General features: G+C 33.0%; 1 protein-coding gene across 1 annotated transcript in view; it reads right to left on the reverse strand.

The window, feature by feature from the left end:
* The window catches only part of dsb (scavenger receptor class B member debris buster), a 70,876-nt gene extending 57,522 nt beyond the window's left edge, over positions 1 to 13,354 (reverse strand). The window contains exons 1-2 of the mRNA XM_013321620.1: positions 13,059 to 13,354; positions 1,057 to 1,098 (exon numbers count right to left, since the gene is read on the reverse strand). The gene's annotated coding sequence lies outside the window, so the exon portion shown is untranslated. The remainder of the gene's footprint in view (positions 1 to 1,056; positions 1,099 to 13,058) is intronic.
* Between the last annotated feature and the right edge of the window lie 2,631 nt (positions 13,355 to 15,985).

The raw sequence follows: 15,985 nt of genomic DNA on the forward strand, positions 1-15,985 counted from the left end.
TTGTTATGAAAGCACTTTGTCTATTGTTCAATCTATCCGGAACTAAATCAATCCATCCTTAACTCAACTATCTTAATTGACAATTTGCAATTTTATAGGATACTAGTTGTTGCCCGCGACTCTAATCGGAATTAAGAAAAAAACAAAATTAGTAGCCTATGTGTTCTTCCAGATTATGTTCTACATGTATTGTAAATTTCTTCGAGATCCATTCAGGCGTTCTAGAGATACCTTTAAAAACATCCATCTATGTAAACATTCGCATTAATAATATTAGTAGGAAATAGGATAAATTGACAAATGTTTTGTAAAGAAAACAACAGAAGTATCGAAAATATAGAACATATAACAACTTTTTAAATAAAACTTACAAGAATATAACTTTATCGTATAGATTCGTGTGTTCGTGTTTTGAGATACATCTCTCTCTTTTCCTCCAAATCTCTTACCGTATTTTTTCTCTCTATCATGTAACGCTTAAAATAAACGTGACGCGTCCTTGAAATTTCACTCGTACAATCTCTATTAAGTTTCACTGAAATAAAAATATGATTAAATCACATCTCATCTCTCTATCTTTAGATTTAGATAAGAATTATATCTGTTTTTATTACATTTTATCTTATTTTGTAATGAAATGGTTGATGAGTACATTTTTATTAACATACTCTGTTCTCGATTGACAAGATAGGTTTTGAAGCGTGAAATGTGAGAACTAGAAAATATTGAAGAGGGAGTGTTAGTGTAGATTTATAATACTGAATTTGCACTAAGTGACTCCAACTATTGTACGATTCTGGATGTGGCAATAAAACGCTTAGCAAAATAGAAGTTTACAATACGTGACAAATACACGAGATAGAAAGAGATAGGTAATAGATTGTCAACTCCGCCGTTACTTTTTTCCGGACTTTAACACAGAAGTAAACAGAAAAACAAAACAGTCTAGAAGTGAAGTTGTGAGATAATAGAAAAAAATATAAATTAAGTTAAAATAACAACTTTATACACATTTTACATCTATGGCATGGAAATATTAATTGATATTGTACATACTTAAAGTGATCCTGAAGTTTTTTCTTTTCGACGATTGTTGATCTGAAAAAAAAACAGAAATATAGTTTACGAGTTTGTGAATTATTTTAAAAATAAATAATGACTTTTGTCAAATCTAATCTTACTAATATTATTAATACAAATGCTTGGATGGGTTTATAAATGGATGTCGCTTAAATTTGGTATAGATGTAGAACATAGTCTGGAAGAACACAGGCTACTAATTAAGTTTGTTTTTAATTCCTCGGACGGTATCGCTGGTGACAGAAGGGCCGCGGACGAGAGCGAAAGCGTGCCCGTGGTCCCGTCCCGATGCGTTGGACGAACAGAGGGGTTTAGTTGGTATGCCTCCGTTATGGAATAGTATCCCACATAACTACCGCGTCCCCCCCGGGGCGCGGAGTATGCATAAAGATTTCCCCCTTGAAAAAAAAAGGTGACAGTTAGAAGGTAGGTATTTTTTCCATATAAAATGTAGACTATACGATTTGCGGGCATGTTACAAACAGCGTTCAATTCACCTGTGACATATGTCATTAACAACACGCAAGTTTCCCGCCATTTTTTACGCATAGAATTTTATTGATCGTTTTAATTTATTTAATGGCATTTTCATTAGTTAGCAATAATATTCTAAATATTACAGCTATGATACTTTATATCTACGATAAGGATAAATTTAGGCATATATTATGTAAATATTAGCTTTATAAAAAGCGACAATCAAATTAATATGATCTTCTATCTATGTAGATATGTTCATGATAGTAAAATTATTAGAGTAACAATTTTTTAGTTAAATTATAGTCCTCTTAAGAGCAGCTATGAAAGAAGGTATATTTTAAACTAGCTGTCGCCCGCGACTCCGTCCGCAAGGAATTAAAAAAACCTAATTAGTAGCCTATGTGTTCTTCCAGGTTATGTTCTACATCTATGACAAATTTCTGCGAGATCCATCCAATCTGGAGATACCTATCAACAAACATCCATCCATCTATACTTCGCATTTATAATATTAGTAAGAAGTAAGATTTTTTACTTTAAACTTTTGGTAATAGGGCTGGAAGTTAAATAAGAAATGAGGTTTTATATCAATAATTTTGATGACAAAGCAATGAGGTTATTATATTTTTATCCTACAAATGTCTGTTATATACATCCAAGAAATATTTAAAAGGTTATCTGGAACTAAATTCATTAAGAAACAAAACAATATTGTTTACATTTTAAAGAATAATCAACGGAAAATATCGGGTTCAATGAATTATGAAACAAACGAAATCAAGTTTAAATTAACTCCAATTTTAAAGTTACGTAACGCGTTGTACTCGTAATATTGTTGTTTCTTTATTTCCGTTGATTTTATTCGTTATATAATATTGTTAAATTGTTGTTCTGATTTTATAACCGAATTATAGTAAATTAAAACTTTAAATAACGGCTGTGGGAGGTAAAAAGCCAGCCATCGAAAATCTACAAATTTCTTTTTATAACTACAATTTTTTGGAAGAATAATTACTCAATGATTTTCCATTAAGTGTATTTGTATTTTCCTTACGTACTTTGATGTTTACCTTACTGCATTAGCAATTTCAATCGGGAGAAGTTAGCAACATTCAACATCATGTCCGACGAAGTCCATCCAAGTATGCCTTAAAGAGTAAAGTGGGCATGCTAAGCTATCATGTACCATCTTTCAGTTACATCATTACTTAACATCATTTAGAATTGGTCAAAGGTTGGCTTATTATATCACCATGTATGTTCACGATAAACTCCGAAACTACTGAACCAATTCTTATTAAATTTTGTAAGCATCTGTAATTTGTTTCAACTTGGGCTTTAAGATAGTTTTTATCTCAATTATTTATCGGTTAGTTCTATAAAATTCTGCATGGATCTCGCTGAAATTTAGCATAGATGTAGAACATAGTCTGGAGGAAAACATAGGCTTCAAATTAAGTTTTTTTTTTTTAATTTATTCCGCACAGATGGAGTCGCCGGCTACATTTAGTTAAATATAAATAAACAAAAATAAATTTCAACTTTAGTTCATTTCCAGACATCAGTAATTTCTTTAGCTCTCAAGTTTTTAGTGTCAAATTTTCGATACGGTTTTACTCTCGTCTTAAATAACATATCTTAAAGGATTACGATATAAAATTGTCCCGTGAATAATAACGAAACTGAATGCAGTCAGCTCGCGATAATTTCACTTGCAATAAACATAATGTAACAACCTTTAACTTCCTTAGATGAAAACCCTAGAATTCACTTGTCACTGGGTCACGTTAGGGTTGACACTTCGGACATCAACACACGACCTTTGAATTAGACAGTTGTTCAATAATATTATTGCTGCAGGCAATGATAATCGATTAGAAAGATGACCTTGACCAATTTTTTATTAAATATTTTATTACTTCTTAATTTTAAGATCTAAAGTAAGTTAAAAATAAACGTATATCTCATAATTTGATACTAATATACAAATATTTCTTAAAATAGTAATAATAATACATACAGGAGTTCAAAATCAATGCATATTTTGTTTGTGACAACCCTATTTTAAAAGCCTTTCATAGGATGTCGCAACAACTGGTTTTTCGCCGACTGGAGAATTGGTATTTACGGTCAACAGTCTTAACAGTATCAATAGGGTACAGTCGCGTACAGTCGCAATCTTTCATATCACTTTTGTACAAGCACGTACAAAAATCTATACAAAATCTGTCGCATTCAATCGACTGTAGTACAGTCGCATCCATTTGAGTATAGTGCTATCCAAATTTTATGACGCCTCTCAATTTCAGTTGTGATACTACGCAGAAATTTCGAACAGAAGTGTACGCGTGGCCAGGAACGCGTTATCCGTACTAGAGCTATACGCGTTGCCAGCGAGTACCGAATGAGCGTAACACTGGAACGCACAGTCCGTATGCGCTAAGGGAGCGTTTACACAAGCAGATTTTCTCGCACAAGCCACGTTTGAATTCTTTAATACAGTTGTAGACACTGGCGATAGATAATACAAGATATAATTATGACGCAAATAGTGCTATAACACATTCTCTACTGACCATCGCTAATAGAGCTGTAGTTATCAACAAGTTACCTTGACATATCAATATTAAAAATACCGATTTAAACTAAGCATATAATTAATAAGTGCCGATACATACTAGTCGCCCGGCTAATACTGCAATGCCAAATTTAAAGTATAGACTGACAAGGATATCCCGCTGGTCATAAGTCAAACTAAATTAGGTTACCAGCGTCCATCTGACAATGTCAAAAAATTGTCACAAGGTCCTTTTCGTACGGTAGCTGTAATCATATTTTTACGTCATTTTATATGCCTAAGTACTGTTAGGAAGATAATCCGACACTGCCGGTGTACTGGCGCAACACTAGCCTTACTAAAATGCCAATGTTTATATATGTCACTAATCCTTCTGACACTGGACTTTGTAACGAATGCGCGTCATTCGCGCTAAAGGATTCTAACTAATAATGTCTAAAAGTACGTATTATCAGTGAGCCTAGCTCGTATTTTAGTAATAGACAAATCGTCATCGTGAATGATGTAAAAACTAGCTGTCGCCCGCGACTTCCGCGCGAAGTTAAAAAAAAAACTTAATTATAACAGTATCCTAAGAGTTTTTCTAATAATTTTATACATCTATGCCAAATTTCAACGAGATCCGTTCGGGAGATACTTACAAATAAACATCCATATCTAAACATTCGCATTTATAATATTAGTAAGATTGGTATGAGAATTTTACTTTACGTCTGATACCGCTGCACAATTTAATACTGTCGATGATAAAAATATGCGTCATAGGCCCGGCCGTAAGTATCGATGTTCAGTCAATTTAACGTAAAAAAAATATATCAAACGAAAAAGTCTATGAAAGCCCAAATTTTTGTCCAGTGTGCGGCCCACTTCTAACCACGATAGCAGCGCCCTCTCTATGGTCCACCTTATCCTATATGGCCACCGGCACACAAAGACACAATTATTTCGCAGTGGAATTTCACGCTTAACAGATTATACACATGATTTTAAATTATTTAGAAAATATATAACAATGAATGGAAGGATTTCTAAAATTGTCGAAATACGGCGATCAATTAACACGTGTCTTCTAGCACTTCCATGTTAAATTTGTAATATTCAAATTGCGTAAATTATACATTTATAGCGTATTTCTGATAGTTTTTAACCGTTTTTGAACAGAATTATTTGGTTTCTTGTTTTAGAAACTAGCAAATTGACTCTAAAAGCGATTGCCATTTTATACCTACATATAAGAATATTTACAGATCACAAATATCCTTGCAAAACAGTGTATGGTCAAACTTACGTATGCGCAAACTATAAGCCAGCTTTCACGTGCGTGAAAGACAAAGTTTTCACACTGACACTTTTGTTGTATACTTAACCAAAACGTGATCTTCTTAATCATATTTCAGTATTAAAACATTTACTTAATCTCAAATATTTAGTTTACCAGTATAAAAAAAGTTACATTAAGTTAATTTAAAAGTTAATTTTAAAGTAATATTACCATAAAGTATACCATAAAGTTTACAGACAAAAAATATAAACAACAACAAGTTAACGCAATGAGATGTAATTAGACCGGATTTAAGTAATTCGTAATTAATTCCAATTGATAAAAAAAAATATTAAGATCCGGTTTAAAGGAAAATACTATGTCTCAGATTAAAAAAAATAAACAATTTTTTCATCATTTTATCTAATTGCTTTGCTTTAAAAAACCGTTTACCTGATTTTAAATTATAACCTATTTTTCGTATACAGTTTTTTTTTAATTAAATAATTTATAAATATAATCAATATTATGATTTATTATACATTGGCCTCAATGCCTAAATACCAAAAAAATAAAACCGGTTAACACAAACGCTTAAGCTATCAATTTGAATATGCGAAATGGTTTCATTTCTACATGTAATTATTTACGATGATGACATAACGGATTTATATTGAACTAGTTTGTGACCGTGTGATTGTTTGCATTGAAACTTATGGAGTAAAAAAAATAAAAACCTTAGTTGTCGCCCTATACCACCAGAGTGGAAAATGCGAGTCGTATGTCACTTTAATATGGAAATCTTCCATAGGTAGGCGCCCTCTTGTGCCCGGCGCCCTAGGAGCCTGCTGCGGCCCCATGTTCCTGGCGCACTAAGAGCCTGCTGTACCACCTTTTGCCCGGCACCCCCGTGTGCTCGGCGCCTTTGGCGGTCGCCCCACTTTAATATATATTAATATAAGAGTCATTGCAGTGGAATTTTACAGTAATATTCATAAAAAGGTCGTGTACTTATGGGGGGTAATGAGATATAATTGAATTTACCCTTTGACATATTTCTGACCCAATAACATTGTAAAAGGTAATTAACGCTTATTGGTTACGAATTAATTAAATTAAAGTTCTATAAAAATCACAACCGATTTGTCCCTTGACATTAAACGAGGACGAAAATTATGAATAACATCAGAAAGGTCTCAGCTTCAAGTTTACAATGTGTCAAGATTTACAAATTTTATAAGAAAAATTATCCAGCCGCAAATTATTCTAACCTCAAACAACAAATGTACAAATGTTTGTTAAACTAACATGTGATATAATAATTTAACGAAAGTTTCGGGGTCTTCAGTTAGGCAAAGGTCGTCTCAATGTTATTATACAACATTCATAACATCCGTTAGATACAAAATTTATATTACAAAATAAAAAATTAATATTTTATACAAAAAAAAAAATAATTTATTTAAAACATAGATTTACACCTCTTAACTCTAAATGGAGTGTTTGAATCACAAACACGAAGCGTGTCGGGTCTCCGGAGGTCTTGTTGTGGTAAATTTCCCCAATGTTGCCATTTGTAGAGTGATCATAAACAGTGGTAGAGCACGCTTTAACATCTTCGCACGAATTGCCTCTGTTAGCCCGGTGAAATACCACGATCACACAGAAGACACGCGTCTAGTGGAAGCAATTCCGCGTTTCGTCTGATGAGTGTGCGTCCCGGAGGACAATGCAATCTCAAATCTCTGTGCATCCTTTCCTCTGTCGATTAAAGGTAGGCAACGCATATGCAATTGCGTATGTCTATAGGCAACGGTCACTTCGCTATTTCAGCGATTTCAGGTGGCCGCTCGCTTGTTTGCCATCTTATGATATAAAAAAAAATGCTTTACAATATTTCTAATTAATTTACACATTATAAGGAACACATCTATATATGTAATATACGACCAACAACAACAAGCTTAGTACGAATTATTTGTACACAAACTGCATGAAAATGTGTTCAAACAATAGTAGTACCGTTCTATCTACTGCTCTACGTCACTGTTCTGTACACGTGTGAAACTATTACGAACCGCGCCTTAAATGAATTAATCATTATTAACAATAAAATCTTAAAATAATAAATACAATAAAACTTACGCAGTTCTCCTTGAATTTGATTTATTTTAACATTTCGTAATAAATATAGATGCAGAATCTTAAATTATGGTTGATAAGGTCGTTAACCCAACAATTTAAATTTCTTAAAAATTAACACTTTTTTATAGTATCAGCATGGCCTCTGGATTTTTTACTTCATTAACGGAGATCTTTGTATAATATTGAATAGCTTTAAAATATAATGCTTTGTAAATATTTCATCGTAATTAAAAGCTAAAAAAAAAACATGAGAAATATTTAATAACTAGCTGTTGCCGGTGACTCCGTCCGCGTGGAATTCAAAACAAAGTTAATTAGTAGTCTATGTGTTCTTCCATGCTATGTTCTACATCTATGCCAAATTTCAGTAAGGTCCGTTAAACAGCTCTGGAGATACCTTGAAACAAACATTCGCGTTTATAATATTACTAGGTGTCGCCCACGAATCCGTCAGCGCGGAATTAAAAAAGAAACTTAATTAGGCTATATGTTATTCCAGGCTATGTTTACATCTATGCCGAATTTCGGCTAATTTCATGCAGCCCTTCTGGAGATACCTTCTAACAAACATCCATATAAACATTCGCATTTATAATATTACTAAGATATGTTTAATGTTTTTTGTTACAATTAATTACTATTCATGAATGTTTTTAGTCGTACATTTTTTACAAACAAGCATTTAAAAGTATTAGCTCCGTACTTGAGTATACAGCATCGACATGTACTTGATAATACTGACAGACCATGTTAATTCAGCAAAAAATATATGTAAGAAATGAGGTTAGTTACGAAATATATAGAGAATATATTTACAAGTTTATTTTTAAATTACATTGTAAGCAAAAATTATTGCCAGCTTTTATTTCTTAATTAGAAAATAATATTAGGTAAATAGTGGGTAGGTGGTTAAACACTTGACTTGTAATCTATAGGTCCTGGGTTTAAATCCCGCTATGTAAATGTGTTCGATTTACATATGCACACTTATCCGAGGTTCTTACGGTGAATGAATACATCGTGATGTAAACTGCACATATCTGAGAAGATAGTTTTATCAATTTTTGGCTGTCCCTGTTTCCACAATACCACGATCGTTCCGGGTAATCGAAATGGCTGGCCGATTTTAACGGGAATTTTCACCGGCGAATCTCCGACAACCGCTATGTTAACTAATATTATAAATAGCAAAGATTTGATTATTTGTTTGTTTGTCTCTGAAACTAGTAAGCAATTGAAAAATTATATTGCTGGTGAAACTACGCTATCTCCGGGATTCGCTATCGACATTGGATATTTATTACTAGATATTTTTTAATTCGGCGCGAATGAAATCGCAGGCGACTGCTAGTTGCTAATAAGTTTGGGTGTGAATTTTATCGTACTGGTACAAGGTTGGCAATTACGCGATCAAGATAAATGACGATCAAAACATGTTAATAACAATCTTTTTATACTAGCTTTTCGCACATGTCTTTACTCGATTGGAGCCCAATATTACTTTAAACTGCTAAGTATGATAACGCCTTATTTCCCATTAACGACTAGCCGTACGATCGGCCGTTTGTATGGAGTTCCTTGTCCTTTTTAAGGAACGCCACACACGATTACAGTCGCGCGGTTACCCGTTTATTGGAATCGGTCTTCACACAAATCGGCCCGGCTCTCTCGGTGAAATACCACGACCACACAGAAGACAGGCGTGAAGTGGAATCAATTCCGCGTTTCGTTTGATGAGTGTGCGTCCCGGAGGCCTAATTTAGTCCTCTTTCCCTTCCCATCCTGTTCTGTATAAGGAAAGGATGGGAAGTAGAAGTGGACTTTCCGGATGAGAGGATGCATGGAAAGGGAAGATATTTTCTTTCTGTGCATCCTCTCCTCCGTCGATTTTAGGTAGGCGACGCATATGCAATTGCGTATGTCCATGGGTATCGGCCACTTCGCTATTTCAGCGATTTCAGGTGGCCGCTCGCTCTTTTGCCACCTTTTAATATATAAAAAAAACTTTCCAAAGATTTAATTTTATAAAGTTACAATCAACGTAAACGCGTGAATAATGTAAGTAAAAAGCTGTGTTATTATAGATATGATTTTAATAGATAATAATGATTGGTTGAATTATACCATAAAGTATTTGTCTATTAAATAAAGTTTCCATAGACAATTATTATAAATCAGACCCGTTATTACAAATGTAGCATTTAATTTTATTGCATTAATGAATCTAGAGACTGCAACTCTACAATTTGCAATCTTATTACATAATTATTACTGGAAGTTAATTTATTTATCAGTTTTATTAAATAGAAACAAACTTTTGATATTAGTAAATGTCATGAACTTTAACCTTCCGAGTGCTGGCTGTTTTCAGCAATTATTATTTTTTCTTTACGGTTTTTGATCGTTGATTTACCGAATGCCGAAAAACAAAATTAACTCATTGAATTCGGCATGACATAAATCGACACACCATGTTCTTTTTTTTTAATCATTGTTAAACGGCTGTTTTTCGATATTTTTTTAATATACTTAAAGTATAGATTTATCAAGTAGTCGTAAATTGTCGAAATAAACATAAGTTTTCGGCATTTTAACATAGTTTCGTCGTAAGGTTTATGTTTTAAGGGGACATCATAGGACTGGCAAGATTTTGTTTGGAGTAAAACGTACATTAAAAAAACAATTATCTAGATGTTGCTTTAGAAGATATTAATTCAAATGATTTTCCTTTTATACTATTTAAAGCTCTAATACCAAAATATTTTTATCTATTTTTTAATTGACCTCAAAAGGAAGGAGGTTTTTAACTCGTCTGTATGTTTTTTGTGTCCATAAAAAACCGCGTCCGTGCACAAAAAAGAAAAGCGCGGTCCTGCACATCGTCTAATCGGCAAACGCGAAGTATTTGACCGTAGTAGACTTTTTAGTTCGCATTCAATGTGTTAATTGTGATTTTATCTTTGCAATATACATTTTAATTCTATTATAAACTTTATAATGAAATCAGATAGAAGTAAAATACGAGTTTTGTCTAAAAATCCATACAATAAAATACATACAATAAAATTCCAACAAACGATACATTTTGATGCAATTTGCAGTAGATTTTTTGAGCGCTTAATTAATAATATTATAAGTAATAAAATTATTATTCTAAAAAAACATTTCGTTGTGAAAATTATTGTAAAAAAATAAATAAATTTAATGTTTAATATAATATAAATTCTCGTGTCACAATTTTCGTTTCCATACTCCTCCGAAACGGCTTGACCGATTCTCATGAAATTTTGTGAGGATATTGAGTAGGTCTGAGAATCAGCCAACATCTATTCTTCATCCCCCTAAAAGTTAAGGGTAGTCCACCTCTAAATGTTTACTTTTTATTTTTTAGACAAACACGCGGACGGAGTCGCGGGTGACAGCTAGTAAGTATTACTATAATACGTACGCTACATCTTACTAATATTACAAATGCGAATGTTTGGATGGATGTTTGTGTGACATCTACAGAACGACTGCATAGATCTCGCAAATGTCTTAGATGTAGAACATAGCCTAGAAGAACATATAGGTCACTAATTAGGTTTTTTTAATGTATGGAACTGACGCGCGACAATCACGTGACTCATCGAAAGTAACTGCCAGTTCCTTTTTTGAAATTCGTTATGGAGTCGCTTCGGCACGAATGCACTATACTATGTCTAGTCCCGCTGTACCAATAGAGCTATGCGTCTCGATAACTTTGTTGTCATTATTCTTACCCGTTGTGTCAAAATAAATTAACATACTTTGGATTATTAATTGAATACTTTGACGTCACGTAACCAGATGTAATACATAAATGCCAAAAACTGGTGATCCTTGCTAACCTCAGAACATATTCAGGTTTTTTATTTTTCTAATTAATATTTACTTGTTTACAGCGATATTTCTAAGAACTAATACGATAAATAGAACTTGTTTTTTTTAACTTGATTAATTTGTTATGATTGTGCGAAAGAGGATATGCGCATTAAGGGAATAACCATAATATTAATAACGATATATCGAAGAATAGTATAAATCTATACTAATATTATAAAGCGGAAGAGTTTGTTTAAACATGCTAATCTTAGGAACTACTGACTCCATTTGAAAATTTCTCTTTTTGTTGGATAATCCATTTATAGAGGCAGGATTAAGCCTATATAACATTACGCTGCGACCAATAGGAGCGAAGCGTCAGTGAGTACTAATTATGTTTTTATTTAATACCGCGCAGACGTAGTCGCGGGCGACAGATAGTGTTTTGATATATCTAGGTGGCTCTTGACTTCACGCGAGTCGCAGCGCGGAACTGTTTTGGGCCGCCGAAACATTTAAAAAGAGTTACATACTGGGTGTATGAGAGACGATTAACATTCAGCATGGTTGTTTCATACATCTCTTTTCTACTCATCAAATATACTTTCTTAATATGTTATTAATCTAATTTCAATTAATTTTAAATATATACTTATTGTAATTAATTACAATATTAATCTTACTAATAATATAAATGTTTGGATGAATGGATGGATGATTGTTTGTAAGGTATCTCCGGAACGGCTATACGGATTTTAATAAAATTTGGCACACATATAGAAAATAGTCTGGAAAAACACATAGTCAAAATTAGTACAAATCTCAACAAAATCATTCGAGCCGTTTCAAAGATTATCCGGAACAAACACAGCCTTGTGCACAGACATACGGACAGACATAAATTTTATAAATTATTTTAATATGATTTTTTTTCGTTATTACATTTACATTCGGTACATTCTGACACTCCAATTAAATGAATACGTTTAGATTTATTAACCTAAATTTTGTTCTAAATCACCATTTTAGTTATAATTTTCATCAATCATTCTGTCAAAATTTATGTCCACATAACGAACCGCCAGGGCCTTCTTATTATCATAATATTAATTTAAAATTCGTTTCAAAACCAAACGATATATTTAGAAATACAGTAAGATTTTATGATACATAAATATGTCATAATTATTATTTAAAATATTATCCTGTTATAATTAAATTAAAAATAAATTAGCAAACCATAGAGTAGGCGAAGATATTTTTTTTTGCGTCACAGTTTTGACAAACCTTAGTCATTTAATTTTATTTGTTTGTTTCTATTAAGCTTAATTTTTTTTATTTAAATTAGTCGTACATTAAAATATTCTATTAAATTAATTCAAGATATATTTAATTCTTAAAAAAATGTATGTCATACAAAAAAAATAGAAAAGTAAATATGTAACTGCATTCCTAATACGTAAGTTAGGAAACGTCTTAAGTTATTCAAGTGGATTGCGACAACCTCATAAAAGCAATGTCCAATAACTGAGACGTAGAGCACGCAGCCTCCGTACCTCAAAAGATCACTTTCCAGCGGCCCACTGACCCACATCCCCCTCCCGCACGCCCAGTGAAAGCAATTATATTAGCGAAAACTAATAATGACATAATACTGCAATCATAACCTACCTCAATTGCACCAAGTTTCGAAATTCACAAAAGCAAAAATTAAAAAAAAACTACAAAAAAAAATTATCACAAAACCACAAACAATCACATTTCACAAATCACTGAAAAGTACAGAAAAAAACAACTGTCACTGTCAAAAAAGCGCGCGCGCTCGCGAAAGTGAACTGAAGCGGTAGAGTTGCGTTAACTTTTTTTTTTCACCGCGTGCGCAGCCCGTTAACGCGTTCAGCCAAATCGGGCCTCGATGCCCGACTGCTGTATTGCACCCACTCACTGCTTCGAAGGCAGCCGAAGACGTCACAGCTTTTCTGTACAGACAGACGTCCGCACCGTGAAAAATTGCATCATAACATCGACGTCGCCTTTGTAATGTCGGTATTAGAAAAACAAACATTATCTGCTGACGAGTTTCCGTTCCTTTTTATCAATTTATTTTAATTTAAATATAACTTTTCACTCAACATAATTTGCAGTATTCTATAACATTTTAGCCTAGATTCAAAATTACCACTATTATATTCGTTGAGAAGGAAAAACATTAAATCTTACTAATATTATAAATACAACGTTTGGATTATGGATGGATGTTTCTTACAAGTTACTCCAGAACTAAATACATCAATGAAATTCACCATAGATATAGAACATTATCTGGGACAACACATAGACTATTTGTAATTTTTTACAGCGACGCTGTTACAGGCGAAAGCTATAAACTAATAATAAAACAGTTTAAGTGGGGTCAAAATTATTTTTCCCGAAAAAGGTTAAACATTCGGGAAAGATTAAACATAACTTTCTTGATATACAAGATACGTATCTACGACAGTTAGATTGTAAATTACAACCATTAAGTTAGTTAGACAGGGTAACGGCAGTTAACATTAACCTATTTAACCATTTTATAACCACGCATATTTCCGTGATCTTTAAAATTGTTGACAATAGAACTAACGACATTATGACTAATTTCAATTGCAGTTTTGCAAACATATTACCATCTCTTACATCCTCTTTGAAAAGAACAGAGACAACATTATGTTTCAAAAGAAGTTCTTGGTAGTCAATAAGCACAGTTAATCGATGGTACGATTACCTTTATTTATTACGAACAGTTGTAGGTATGAAATATATTATATAATAGTAACTATTAAACAAATTGATTTATGACTTAGCGTGGTATTATCATGCAGTTTGCATCTCCAGAACGGCTGCATGGATGTCGCCAAAATTTGGCATAGATGTAGAAAATAGTCTGGAAGGGCACATAGGTTACTAAGATTTTTTAATCCGACACGGACAGAGTCGCGGACGACAAGTAATACTTTAATTAAATTTATATATGCAACCAAAACACACAAAAACCCATTCTATCAGTTTCTTCTTCCTTCCTTAATGCCTCGTTTAAATTATGCCAGTACAGTAGGACAGTAGCGCTTAAAATCAGCATTGGCTTACAACTGGTATAATGTAAACACTAACTGATGCCAGTGGGACAAATCTCTATGCCATGCTAGAGCTACTGTCCTACTGCAAAAGTAGTTTTCCCTCTTTCTCAGAAACATTCTTTTTCAAGATATTAGCAATTTAACATATTCAAAGTATAAATAACAGGCACTTTTTACACAAACTGCTAGAATTGTATTAATTTATATTAATTTATTGCTAACCCCACACAGGATATAAGAATAAAAGGTGGAATGACACCTTATTTTAGAAAATAGACATCACTACTACTAATAGGTAAATATAATAAAATTGTGAAAAATAATAGTTTTTTACTAAAGCAAAAAACAATAAACTGCATTTAAAATAGCTTCCAAAAACTTGGTAAAGTTTTAAAACAATGCAAAATGATTTTGTTCTTCCTGATAAAAATTATAAAGTTAATATTTTAACACAACAACAAGATGCATGTAAATTACTTTTAGTTATGTAAAAATTTTGAAACTATACAAAAAAATATTGCCCGAAGACACTAACATCTTACATATATTATAAATGCAAAAGTTTAGACGAATAGAATGGACGTTGGTTAGAAGATATCTCTGGAACGGCTCAACGGATCTTTATGAAATTTGGCACAGATGTAGACACATGACGTAGATGACATAGTCTATAAGAAAACATAGAAAATTTATTAGTATTTTTCTTAATTCTTGCGAGGTGATAGTTCAAAGACACACAGAAGACAGGCGTCAAGTGATAGCAATTCCGCGTTTCGTCTGATGAGTGTGCGTCCCAGAGGCCTAATTTAGTCCTCTTTCCCTTCCCACCCTTTTTCATATAAGGAAAGGATGGAAAGTGGAAGTGGACTTTCCGGATGAGAGAAAGCATGGAAATGGAAAATACATTTTCTCTTTGTGCATCCTTTCCTCCGTCGATTTAAGGTAGGCAACGCATATGCAATTGCGTATGTCTATGGGCAACAGTCACTTCGCTATCTCAGCGATTTCAGGTGGCCGCTCGCTCGTTTGCCACCTTATGATAAAAAAAGAAGTCTTTATGGAAAAGATTTATAAAGTCGGGAATATCCGCTTGCCTCTTTGGTTTTATTTTAATGATAAGTAATTTCAATTTTGTGGCCCGCGACTTCGTCAGTGCGTTATTAAAAAAAAGCTACCTTCCAGTAAAAGTCCCGTTAAAATCGTTCCATCAATTTCGGGGATTACCCGGAACAAACCCGGATATGAGGACAGACAGACAGACGCACAAATATTTTTTATTTAATTTGCGATACAGAGGCATTCCAAATGTGATTTAATGTAAAGCTTCCCAAAATGACCAAACAAAATTTATATTTAAAATAAAATGATCCTTTGCGGTGGACCCGTTTGGCAAAATACAAGTACATTTTTAGCAGACGAGGTTATTATTAACGTATAGTGGATGAAGGTCATAGTTTTCACAAGGTTTTTAACCTTTTG

This window comes from Papilio xuthus, unplaced genomic scaffold, assembly GCF_000836235.2.
Source record: "Papilio xuthus unplaced genomic scaffold, Pxut_1.1 DF825946.1, whole genome shotgun sequence".
NCBI classification, from domain to species: Eukaryota; Metazoa; Arthropoda; class Insecta; order Lepidoptera; family Papilionidae; genus Papilio; species Papilio xuthus.